Source organism: Rhynchophorus ferrugineus, unplaced genomic scaffold (genome assembly GCF_030347505.1).
Source record: "Rhynchophorus ferrugineus isolate W39M unplaced genomic scaffold, kcgeb_rfMv2 rfM1, whole genome shotgun sequence".
NCBI lineage: Eukaryota > Metazoa > Arthropoda > Insecta > Coleoptera > Curculionidae > Rhynchophorus > Rhynchophorus ferrugineus.
Genome location: NW_027472580.1, coordinates 21,213,470 through 21,227,746, shown reverse-complemented (window position 1 = coordinate 21,227,746; position 14,277 = coordinate 21,213,470). Strand labels below are relative to the sequence as shown.

Here is a 14,277-nt window from a genome sequence, read left to right as displayed (position 1 = left end):
ACGAGACGGGATTGCTCTTTTCATCCTCGACAAATTAGAAACGCAAATACTTTGAGTGTTAAAATTATTTAGTTCGGAAGAAGTCTTCAAGTTTTATACTACTAATTGTTTCCAGGAGATATATTCTTTAAAAAAGATGTTTAAATACTTCTTAATTTCGATATTAATAAACACTAAACTAAATGTAATAAAATATCTGTTGAGGGAAAAATACTTTAAGTATTTATATGGACTGGTAATTTTAGTTTCATTTTGTGGTTTCATCTTTTATTTTATCTATGTTATATCAAGTGACTGTTAATGGGCCTGACTACAAAAACTTATATGCCTCATATTTCATAACTAGAGTTTAACGTGGGCTCCGAATAACGGTCATCGGCGTTAACGTATCGACTGGGCAGTGACCAACTTAGAGACCATCCCAGAAGACATCCGGTCTTAATCAGGTTACTGGCGTTTTCAATTACAATCACAAACATAAAGTACATCCATGCCCCAGCAGAACTCGAAGGAGGGGAACCGTTCTGTTGCCTTCACCACTGCGCCAATGAAGCCGGCGTTATTTGTATTGAATTATCATCGGTGATGGAGTGGAGAAAATTATGAGTTAAGAACCTCCACTAGTGGCAAATCCAATTTTAGTGGGGTTAGAAAGGCGCGATAAACAAACAACTACTAAAGTTAAATGAAATTAAAACTGGAGATAACTATTAACTATAATTAAACCGTCTAAACCTAATATTGAAAGAATAAAGACCAGAGGATCGAATCCGAAACAAAGGACACAATTGGTTTTTAACACAGCAATGCTCGTTACACCTCTAAAAATGAGTTAAAATATTTATATTTTAATTATAATGGAAAGTACCACCTTAGCCACCATATTCCGATGCCACCGTTGTTGCACCTTCTAACTAGCGCTCGTTTCGGTTAATGACTCATTGCCATAGAGGCAGAAGTTCACCCCTTTTGTTTATCTTGTTATCTCAAGATTAAAAAAATATTTGATTCATAGATTGAAAGACGAAGAGTTTTTGAGGCAGGGATCGTTTTTGACGGAAATTTGGAAGAAAATGGTATATAGTAATGTATGATATTTTCAATAATATATTTTTCGGTAAACGGTATAAATTAATTCAAACCAGGTACTACCGTCTACAAATACCACAAACTCTTCTTTCTTATCATATGTCATTAAAAAGATAATTTCTTTATAAATTATCAATTTATGTGAATTTCAAAATAATATTCATTAAAAATTAAAAAAAAAAATTTCCGCAGTATTTGGTATATACAATGGAGTACCGTTGGAAATTTACGCTGAACTCAACTCACAAATCATTTCAATGCAAGGTAATTTGCATTTAAAATGCTGTAACAAAGCTGCAACATAAACAAAACTTATCTCTGGAATTCCGATAAATTGGAAACGTAAATTTCGGCCATAGCGGTGTAATTAAGGAATATATATATACATAGCTAATGGAAACAAACCAAAGCAAAAAAGCATCTCGAGAAGGTATTTTCAATTATATCAGTCACACTACTAAACACTGAAAAAACAGTTATAAAAAACATTTTTAACAAAAAAAATTGAACAGACTTCAAAATTCAGATAAGGAACTGCCTAAAAAGTAAAAAATAATCAAACATACATTTTTAATACAAAAAACAACGTTTTAAGATAAAACATGTACATAATGATCGTAATAACTAAATAAAAGTAAATAAGAATTTTATTAAACCTATCTACTACACGTATTATATATTGTACAATATACACACAATTTAGCTTAATACCTAAATTTTTATTAAGTGTATTAAGTGAATTTACAGCGTCTTTCAAAAGATGCTGGTATACATCGAAGTGATTTAATTCATGATTTGTATAAAATTTCGACATAATATATGCTTGTATGCATTTTGATGAATGGTATTGGTGAAAATGAGAAGCAAAGAACTGTTAGACAGCATAATCTAAATATTAAATTCAATGGTTTTGACATTTATCTATATAAAATGACAGTTTTCTTGAATGACTTGAAGGACTTATTCGGTGTATTCAGATACTAATTATGGAACATTCAAAATAGCATTTTCGATACTCGTCACTTTTATTGTTTAATTTGAAGAAATCTGCTCCCGAAGCCCATCACACTTTCAGAAACTTACGGTGATGTTACTCCTAATTAATAGCATATAATAGCCTAATTGCTGCAACAACGGTCTGGAGTACCAAAAAAGTTCGAAGACATATGGATTGACTGAAAACGTAATTTCGATCCGTTTCAATATAGAGGTTTTATTGTTTGTCAGCCAAAAAACAAGAGCTCGTATTACGGCTAGCGATGAAAAATGGATTTACTACCATTCTCTTAAATGTAAGACGTTATAGGTTAGTCCAGGTAAGTTATCCGCATTTACATCGTAGCGAAATATTGGCGGCTCTACAATCTTGCTGTGCATATGGTGGGATTAACAAAATGTAGTGTATAAGCTGCTAAAACCGAGTAAAACTGTCACCACAGATGTCTACCGACGTCAATTGAACAGATGGAGTAGCATAATGTTACAAAAAATATCAGAATAGAGAAATAAGCACAAACTCATCCTATTGCCTGACAACTCCTAGCCACACATTGCAAGAGTTAGGAAGGATACACTGTTGCAGCTCAAATTGGGGATTTTGCCACATCCGGCATACTCGTCGGATATAGTGCCTTCTGATTACCACTTATTCAGATCAATAGAGAGTGGCTAGGTTGGCACACGGTCTTGAAATGCTGAAAAAGTGCTAAAATGGATCGAAAATTAGATCGCTGCAAAACCAGCATCGTTCTTTCGACACGCTATAACTGTATTATCAGAATGAACGTACAAAAAATGTACAAACTAATTTTATTATTATATATTATATTTTAGCAATTTGTATCATTGAATGCATTTTTAAATCGAAAAAATGGTCTGAATACATGAAAGAACCTAATAAAATTGCCTAGCAATAAACAGCAAATATGGTAGGTGACATATTTGTAAAAAAATTGTTTTACTATTATAAATAATTAAATATTTAAAAATGAATTTATCGAAAAGAGGTTTTCAGATTACTTATTTGAAGTCATCCTTGAGATATTGTTGAAAATATTTTTAAATGTGTATCTGATCATTAAATTAACCTTTATATTTCACAGTTTTTTGATATAGGTTTTCCTGCTAACTCTAACAGCTTATAATTGTTTTCTTTTATTTTGAATATTTTTCAAACTTTAATAAATATGTTGTAAAAAAATAATGCTAAATATCTTCGACGCTGGTTCAATTTCAACATATTAATAATGAATAAATTAACAAAATTAAATGCCATCAGGCTTATAAACTAATTTTAAAGGATTTACAACAGATGGTGTTAATGTGCATTAAATCGCACCGGGCACATTCTTAACCGACTTCATCTCGGGCCAAGCTTTACTCTTAAGGGAAGTAACAGGCTGTGTGAGGCTTATGGCAACAATGCTTAATCGATTTCAATATGTGAATACCGGTTTCAGTGTTTTAGACAAAGACACAAAGTTTCAATTTTTTAGACAAAAAAAACTAGTATTTGAAGGATTGATGAGATCATCAATGGAGATCGCTAACGAGTGCACTTGATGCGTTTGGGCAAATCACTGCGCGAAAACATACTTGGAGACAACAAAATGCCCACCGTATTTTCCAAATTTTACTTCTTCTGATTACCACTTATTCTTAGTTCTTCACTAGTTCATACTGTTCACTAGTTCTTACGAAGACACGAAAAAAAACCGATTCGTCGATAGCCTCAAAATATACACCGTTCTTTCGAGATGGAATCCGTAAATTACCTGAAAGACTGTTAAAAGTAGCGGCCATCGATGCACAATACTTTGAATGAAATACATTCTACTGATTTTTCCCAATAAAGCTTCAATTAAAAAAAAACCTTTAAAACTAATTTGTAGGCCTAATAAAATAAATAATTAATAAAAAATTATATTGAAACATTATTTAAACATGAACATATATCCCCAAAGGAATAAAATAGAAATACTAAAATAGTTAATTACTTAATGCAACTTTTGTATTACATCTTACGTTATATATAACAGGTCAATTGAAAAGTTCCCGGCCTACCATAGTAAAACACATTTTTTTGCCAAAATTAGTTTTTTTTATTCAACATAATTCCCTTCAAGGGTAATACACTGATTATAGCGACCCTTTAACTTTTCGATACCATTTTTGTAGTACGATTTGTCTTTTGCTTCAAAATAGGTTTCAATTTCGGCGATCACCTCTTCATTCGACGAAAATTTCTTCCCAGTGAGTATTCTTTTGAGATCTGAGAACAGGAAATAGTCGTTGAGGGCCAGATCTGGAGAATACGGTGGATGAGGAAGCAATTCGAAGCCCAATTCATGGATTTTTGCCATCGTTTTCACCGACTTGTGACACGGTGCATTGTCTTGGTGAAACAGTACATTCTTTTTCTTCAAATGCGGCCGTTTTTCGTAACTCGTCGTCGTTTTTGGTCAAAAATGAGCTCGCGCGGCACCCACTTTGCACAGAGCTTTCTCATATCTAAACATTCGTGAATAATATGATGTACACGCTCAGCTGATATCTTTAGAGTGTCTGTTATTTCATTCAGTTTCAATTTACGGTTATTCAAAATCATTTTATGGATTTTTAAAATGTGTTTGTCGGTAACAACCTCTTTTGGTCATCCACTGCGCTCACCGTCTTTGGTGCTCATTTCACCATGTCTAAACTCAGTTCAGTCACTCAGGCAGTGTCCGGAAACTCGGTATTAAGCCAAGTTTTTGTTTCAACTGTATTTTTCCCCTTCAAAAAGCAATATTTTATTAACACGCGAAATTCTTTTTTATCCATTTTTTTCACAATAGCAAAAGTTGCTTCATTCAAAATGTTATAATTCACAAACTAATGGTCCAACAGCTGTCAAATTTATACACGCATACTTTGAGGGTTAGGTCTAACTAAAAACATATGGATTTCATTCTAGTAGCGCCATCTATGTGTCAAGCCGGGGGCTTTTCAATTGATCTGTTACTTGGAATAATCTTAATTTACAAATTAATTTATTACTATTGTTCTGTAGTATTTGCATCAAAAGAAGGACGAGTGCATTTACCAAAATGTGTTGTAAACAAAATAATATAAATTTATTTTAGAAAAGAACAATACGTAATATTTCACTGAGATATAACGCTGAGATAATATCTTACATTGTTAACACGAATGATGCTGGACTGAAAACTTCTGAACTACAGTTTACAAACATAAACACAAACTCGAACACACGATTTCTGCCAAACTCCGTCGAATTAGAAACGCAAATTTCAACTGGTTCCCCCGTCTGTAATAGGGGCCCGTGGTTATGCGCGTACATTTTAATGAAGAAAGCAAATCCTTTTTCGTAACGTTTTTATGACTCCCAATACGGGCTGAACCTCGCGAAATGAATCAGTACTCGAATACATTTTGAATACTAACCGTACGGTTATTGTATTCATGATTTTTCGACGTAACAATATTAACAATTGAAAGTTTTGTGCGCGTACTTCTAACGTGCCTTGTAAACAAAAAATAACTTGCCATAACATTGTTAAAATACAAAATATAAAATTGAGGACTCATAGAATTTTTGGATGTTTTGCCTCAAGTTCCTTTGTCGCAAAAATATCCGTCTTACCATACTTTTAGAAATGGTTTGGCGCTGGAGTTTAAATGTTATTGATTTGGAAACAAAGAGAAACGCTCAAATTTCAAAGGCAAGTACAAAGCTTTTTGTGTATAATGTTATTGCTGAGCTGATGCAAAAGCCATTCAGTTTGCTGTTTAAACACTAACTGTAGCATATAAGACTTCGTAGAAATATTGTAGACAACTGGTTCTATGGTATAATGGTTAAACCGTTTAGATCCCAAACGGAGATCGCGTATTCTATTCTCGGCACAGAAAATAGTTTTTTGTTCCAGATTAGTTAGAACATTTGTCAAATGATCTAGGCTAAGTAGCGGACCCGGGGGCCTGAAGCGGTCCCTATTTTCAATCATTGTTTCTTTATTCCTATTTTACCCATTCGGGCTGTATAACCTGGTCTAGCTATTGTAATGTCAAATAAAATAACTGCGTAATTTACTAAGTAAATATCCTTTCAAAGTAGTCAGTTGGTAGTAGTTAAAATAATATTGTAAATAGATAGGTTAAATAAGGGTTTGTTTATTATTACTTAGTTATTACAACGATTATTATGTACAAATTTTATTTTAAAATATTTTTTTTGTGTTAAAAATCTAAGTTTGATTTAAGTTGAATTAAAAAAAATTCCTTAAGTCGGTTAAATTTTTTTGTTAAAGATATTTTATTGTTGGTATTTAATTGTAAGGGTTTATTATATTTTATGTTCAATATATTTTACGAGAAATATCGATGATTTTTAAAAATAACGAAAACGTTATATCGATACTTATTAAAATATCGATATTTTTCTCGGTAGTCAACACTTGGAGATAACGAATTTCTCTTCTTTCTTTCTTTATTTCTTCTTTTTTTCTTTATTTGAAATTTTGTAGGACAGGTTATATTTGTTATTCTTTCATTTGGCAAATCATTTTAAGTAAATTTGTTGTCACAACGTTATTTTTGGTAGCATTTAAGGTGAACATCATTTGTATATAAAAGCAATAAACAAAGGCAATAAGGGTGTGGTTTTTCAAGATGTGAAGGTTCAAATAAAATCAATCATTTTCCAAAGAGATTCTGTTCTAGCGCAAGAAATGGTTGTTAAAAGTAAATAATAATAAACTCAGGAAATCTCTTATGAATTCCTACATTTGACCCAACCATATGTTTACGGACCGAAATGTGAAATATTTACTTATCTCATTGCTTATCTAAGATGGAATTCTTAATTGTAATTTCAAGAGTAAGTCTTTCATTAAAATCTACATCGATATTTGAAAAGAAATACATAATATGTGTATCTTTACATTCACATCATTTCCCTTAACCCGTTGGAAAGGAAAATAGAGCTACAAGTTAAATATTAGAATCAGTATTAGCTCAGCCCACATTAGAAGTATAATCATATTTTTTTCAAATGGAGTACATTGAGAGGTGTGAAAATTGAATATTACAAGACGCTTTTGAAACGGGCGAACCTGTATCTTTAGCTTCATGCTGATAATAAACAGACAAGATGATTTAAAAGATCTTAGTCTCTTAAGTAAGTGTGTATGTAGTAATATTTCAAGCAAGAATAGTTAACGGTATTAGGAATACTTTAATTCGTTTGTGCGAGACCCTAGACTTTTGCATAGCTATATATAATATGGATAGTGTACATAAAGCATCTATAAAAATATATAAAGAAGAAAAGGAGGTTTCGTAGTCATTTACAAAATTGTAACATGTAATTATTATATTCTATTACTTATTAATTACTAGATTCAAATAAAATATTTTGAAGAATATTTTGGAAAACTGGAATGGTTTTTCTACTTTTTAATATTTAAGGCAATAACAATGTACAGTTTGAAAATAAGTTGTCAATTGGCAGATTAGATATTGTTTTTTGATGCATTTTGAAAATGTTTTATAGAAGCGTTAACTAGTATTTAAATAAAATATTTTGTCGATATTACTTAAGGACTTTATGGTCATTAATATTCTGCTTGTCGATATGGATGGCTCCTCTAGATTAATCCATAACTTTTTGAGCTTAGAACAGTGTAATATACCCGCTTTTCATCGCCAGTCACACACCACCGAAAAATATTCTTTTTTGCCTGAGAAGCAATAGAACTGTGATGGCTCCAAATGGCATTTTCAGTCAATTCGCGAGGTAGCCATTTTTACTCAATTTTGAACTTTCTCATCTAAAAACAGTTGACTAATCAACTGCTAAGCTGCTTGTAAATTATTTGAGAACTTGAGCTGGATCTTCGCCCAATATGTCTTGCAATTTATTCTCCTCGAACTTTAGTCACGAAAAATAACCAAAAATCACTCAAATCTGGTGAGTAAGAATTATATAATGAAAAGTTATGGCAGGATGCTGTATGTAGTAGTATCACCTAAAGAAATAATACTATTAGTAAAAATAAAGAAAATTTTTGAAAATTTTGGAATTTGTACCGAGTAAATCGCAATTACGGAAAGTTTTACTTCTGTATATCTTATGGTAACCATGCTCCATCGATTTCAAAATGCGAATACTAGTTAAAAAGTGGTGATTTTGACACAAACATTCTCGACAGCGGAAAAATATTGAAGACGGAGATTTAAAGCTATTATCCGATAAAAGAATCAATGCGAATTGTTTGTTACGTTTGAGACGGGCGAAAACGACCGAAACACGAGCAAAAATACAATAATGTTATTCTTCAGACAACGCTCCACTATATGTTGCAAAATCGATGAAAACCTACTTGGAAACATCAAAATGGAAAGTGCCACTTTACACGCCGTATTATCCAGACCTTGCTCCTGATTTTTACTTGTTCCGATATATGAGTCATGACCTATTCGAGCAATGCCTCACTTCTTATGAAAATACGAAAAAAATGGATCGACTAGTAGATATCCTCAAAAGATACACCGTTATTTCGAGACGGAATCCGTAGAATTCCTGGAAGATAGGAAAAAGGCCATCAATGGAAAATACTTTGAATAAAATACATTGTACCCATTTTTCACAATAAAGGTTCAAATTAAAACAAATCCTTTAAAACTAAAATATTTCTGTTGTCCAAAGAGACAGAAATCTTTGGTCGTAGTAATATAATAATAAAAGTAATTATTTCAAACAGTAATCGTGAAAATTTTTCAAAAGTATAACAAATTATTATAAATTTAGTATAAGCCAAAAGATACATTTTCCTGGCAATAAATATCCTCCTTTCAACGTATAAAAGTTATATAAGGGGTCATCCTTGGACGTAACATTTCAAGGACCAGCAAATATACCACTTAGATGCCATATATTATCGTTAATAATACCCAGCGCCGAGAAAGATAATAAAACGTATTCATGAACGTTGAGAAATATACCGAGGACCGTTGCCTTTTGCTGAATATTTTATATTCTGATAGTTTACAAAGATAACACAATATTTGGGGTTATCTGGTGTAATATATTTCTTCCAAATGGTACAGTTAGGTGGAATCTTAAGTAGAACATTTATAATAGTTTATAAATATCAACAAAATTAACTATCAATTTACTTTTAATTAACTATTTGAGTTTTCCGTGCAGTAGCTCTAAATATGTACGACGACTGCTTTCAAAATATATTTATATACTACTGTGACATGTTGAAAAAGCTGCGTCCTTTGGTTTATGCAAAATAGCAGACACCAAGGAGCAATCAAAACAGTGGATGAGCATGTGAACGTACCACAAAGAAAGCCAAGTTGTGTATGTCTCAAATTGGCATCTCATTCATTGAGGAAACCTACTATTTACAACGAATACAAACAATGGAAAATCGCTGCACTAAATAATCGAGTTAAAAAAGTTTCAAAAAGTTATACTAAAATGTTTAGTAACTTCGTGGAAATGAAACGGAAATGTTTGGAAAAAGCAAATGTAATAAAAATAGCTTTCTAGTTACACAAATTATATATTGCTGATTGTAATTTCTGATAATAAAGATCTTTCCCTATAAAAAAGTGTAAAAAAGTCAGAATAGCTTAACATTGAAAAAACGAACGGGTTGTACTGACTTTAGATTTTATGAGCTGGGTGAATTTCTGAGTTATTTCTGTTAAATTAATTAAAAACACTTTCTTAACTGATTTTTGAACACAAGCACCATTGGAAAAAAATGGCGGAGTAATTTACACTTATTAATACTTTATAAATCATTGAAATTTAATGGGAATTACATTTAATTAAATGCAATTTCAGTTAAATCAATAGTAAATAATAGCCATTGAGATAGTTTACACATATTTTAACATGTTTTTATCTACAGATATTTTTAATTTTATTTAATTTTAGGTGTCAAATATATTTATGATCTTATACTGAAAATATTATGAAAACAAGTGTGAGTAACATATAATTTTTAAATTAGTCCTTTTACTTTATTATGAGAGAAACATAATAAATTTAATATATTGTGGTCGAATTTCGGACACAGGGAGGGCGATCACTAATTATTATAAATGTAGTAGTACACTTTTTAGTCAAAAGACTCTTGCTGCTCTTGTTTATTACATTGACGCCTAGAAATTCCTACATTCAAACAAAAAATCAAAATATTTACCGGGAAATACGAGCCCAGGCTATAGCTCTATGATGCTTTTCAGCTACCAGATGGATAACATCTCATTTGCAGAATGAACCGAACTAAACTCTAGGAACTTTGTAACTATGTAACAGTGTGCAAGTAAAACGTGTGTACAGTGAGAGAAACTCTAGACAGAATCATAGCTTATTCCTGGATGAACTATAATATACGGCGACTAATTTAAAAAAAAGATTAAATTAATGGTTGATCTAGGAAACTAGTGTTAATATAAAATGAAATTTTTTAAAAATATGTAATTATTTTTCTAGTGTTTATACATTTACATGTTATAACATTTATATAATGTAAATAAGGGCTAAGGAATAATCAAAACAGTGGGATTCTCCAGGCGAAGATACCCCAAAGAAAGCCAAGTTGTGTATGTCGGCTAACAAATCATGGAGACAACTTTTTGGAATGCATACAATGTATTTCATGTTGATTATCTTGAAAAAGGAAAACGATCACCGGTGAATATTATTCAGAGCTTTTGGACATATTTATTAGTCAGTTAAAGAAAAAACGGCCGGATTTAGTAATAAATGTGTTTCATCAACATAATTCATCAACACAGACCGTGATGAGAAAACATACTATTTTGCAAAGAGCTGGGAAATTGCTGCACTAATTAATCGAAAAGAAGTTTCAAAAAGTAATACTAAAATGTTCAGTGAGTGCGTGGAATGGAAATGAAACGGAAATGTTTGAAAGATGCAAATGTAATAAAAATAATTTTCTAGTTACACCCATTACTTATTGTTCTTTCTAATTTCTGGTAATAAAGATCTTTTTCCATAAAAAAAGGTGTAAAAAAGCCAGAACAGCTTAACATTGAAAAAACGCACGGGTTGTACTGACTTTAGTTTTTATGAGCTGGGTGAATTTCTGAGTTATTTCGATAGAAATTGAAAGTGTAAACTTGAAAATGAATTATATATTATTACATTATTATTGTATTTATTATTATTATATTATTATTATTATATTATTAATATTATATTATTAATTATATTATTATTATATTATTATTATTATTATATTAATATTATATTATTATTATTATTATATTATTATTATATTATTATTATTATATTATTATTATTATTATATTATTATTATATTATTATTATTATATTATTAATATTATATTATTGTTATATTATTATTATATTAATATATAAATACAATTTCAGTTAAATCAATAGTGAATATTAGCCCTTGAGATAGTTTGCATATATTTTAATATGATTTAATGCACAGATATTTATAATTTCAATTAATTTTATATATCAAATACATTTAAGATCTTATGCTGAAAATACTGCGAAAACAAGTGTTAGTAACATATAATTTTCAAGTCAGTCCTTTCACTCTATTATAAGAGAAACATGATAAATGGCACTAATTATTATACATTTACCAGTACACATTTTCGTCAAAAGACTCTTACTGCTTTTATTTAGTTTACTACTTCGAGGCCTACGAATTTCTACAGTCTAACAAAAAATTAAAATATTACGAGAAAAACGAATACAGGCTATAGAGATCTATGAGCACGCAGATGCTCTTCAGCTACTAGATGAATAACACCACGTTTGCAAAATGAACCGAACTAATCGCTAGGAACTTATGTAACAGTGTACAAGTAAAACGTGTGTACAGTGAGAGAAACTCTAGACAGAATCGTAGCTTGTTCCTGGATGAATTATAATATGCGGCGACCAATTTAATAAAAAGATTAAATTAATGATTGACATAAGAAACTAGTTTTGATATAAAATGAATTTTAAAAAAATTGTGTAATTATTTTTCTGATGTTTATCCATTTACATGTTATAACATTTATATAATGTAAATAATAAATAAATGGGTAAATGTGTAAATATGTACGGGTAATTAATTATAAAATAAAATGATACTACGAACATATACTTAGCGGTTTTATGGATTTTAACTTGCGAATAAGTGAGATTCGTATGCCGCCATTCTGTCGCCAACCCGAGAAACGAGACCGTAGAGCATCCGAGCGCGCCATGCAAAGACACGAAAAAAGTACGAATCCGGCAAGCACGTGAGATGATCGGCGGACGGGACGTCGCGACGCCAGCATCGGTGCATGCGTCGCCTCGAGCTCCACGGCCCGACTGAATCGGGAGAAGGAAGAACTTGCGCCAGAGGTGATTCCGGGACGTTACACTACAACCAAGCTTCCCCCCTTTTGACCAACCTCATTTCCGGTTGCCCGAACAACACCTCGGCATCAAATGGTGCGAGGTGCATCAAGCGCATTAAGTATTTATTCTGATAATTGGAAACCCATATTACGCACATTATATAGTCTATCCAAAATAGCAGTGAACTCACGGCATCAAGATGTATAATGTATTGCCTATTGCAGTTTGTAAATTCGTTTTAATACCAGACGATATTCTCCTTCATAGTTTACTCCAGTCAAAAAGAGATACTGTCTGATACGTTCGAACATGTAACCAAATATCTGCAAAATTCTCAAAATATTGGTGAAAATAATGACAGGTTATAAATGGCCATACGTTATTTTGACGCCTTGCTTATTTTGATAATTTCAAATCGTTGCTTAATATTCTTGATTATTCTGGTTGGAAATGCCAAAGCTAAATAAATAGTCGGAAACACATTACTAATCTATAATAACTTCGAAAAGGAACGAGGTAATGGGGGCCCGCTCTTACCAGTAAAATGTGTCAGAAAGGTAAGCATTGATAATATTAAATATTAAGCTGCTGGGGTTTTCATTGGAAATACTTTTATTGCACTGAATATTAGTATGGACACTATAACTAAAATCTCACAAAAGAAGAAAAACAATATTATTTTGGATTTACCGAAAAGAAAGTATCTACGTATCTTGACACTAGTTCTATTCAAGATCAAATTTATGAAATATATAAAAACGGTCAGTAGTTTTTTGTAATACATGTTAAATATATTTCAATGTAATTATTCAATAACAGAGATAACTGTTAGTATGGAAAGTGTCAATAGAACTTAGGAATATGCAGTTGTTTGAAGGATATAAGTCATCACTACAAACACGTTAGGAAATCTAAAATTTAAATAATATAAAGATAAGTCACAAATAGGTCCAATTCAAATTCCAGACATTGCTTTTAAAATAATACAAAAGCATATAATAAAATTAAGAGAGACTTTATTATTATAATTTATTTCAATTTGTATACAGACACAGGTATTTCTAAATTGATCATTGACAAGACGCTGATAAAAAGAGTGCAAAGACAACAAAAGTTGATGGAAAAAGGTAAGTAAGAAAAACATTTGATTAGGTTTTGTTAATCATAATATGTTTTAATAATTAATTATAAGTATGTTGTTTTTCGTACTAGAAATAGGAATAGTTTTATACCATTTTTTAGCAGAGTTAGTGCTTTTGCTATAAGTCCAAGAACAATTACCATCGAGAAATAAGATATACGTTTTTGCTTTGGTTTGAAAATCACTTGTTAAAGAACTAAAAGGAACCATCAATTATCGTTATGGATATTGCACCATATCGTAGCACATCGGCGGAAAAGATCGGAGAAAGATAGCATAACATAAATTAAGTTTTCAAAATACCGTGTTGAAGAGTGAAATATTTCAAATTGTTACTTGGTAAATATAAATGAAATGCTAATGAAATAAATAAAATAATTCCGTTTTATGTAATTTATTTTTTTAAGGAATAAGCCTGAAGAAAACATACAAAGTAGATCAGAAAACTACACAATAAGGCCCCAGAATGATATGCCTGTATCATTGCATATTCAATCAAATCTAGTTGTTAGGTAATGGGTGTTAGGTAAAAAATTACTATAATACACATGTAGGTCGAGAAATATATACAAGAAAGAACTGTTTGGATATGTGAAAGAATGTGAAGGATTGTCTATAAAAA

The 14,277-nt window shown here is 31.0% G+C and overlaps 1 protein-coding gene across 7 annotated transcripts in view; it reads right to left on the bottom strand.

Annotated features, from left to right (window-relative positions):
* Positions 1–14,277, bottom strand: part of LOC143206226 (cytochrome b5 reductase 4) — a 227,083-nt gene that overhangs the window by 79,473 nt on the left and 133,333 nt on the right. The window contains exon 1 of one of the 7 annotated variants that reach the window (XM_076419034.1): positions 12,267–12,345. The exons of 1 other annotated variant lie outside the window; for it this stretch is intronic. The gene's annotated coding sequence lies outside the window, so the exon portion shown is untranslated. Of the gene's footprint in view, positions 1–3,706; positions 3,749–5,267; positions 5,401–12,266; positions 12,346–14,277 lie in introns of those variants that run through there. 5 more of the 7 variants (XM_076419036.1, XM_076419026.1, XM_076419027.1 and 2 more) reach the window with 5 other exon arrangements.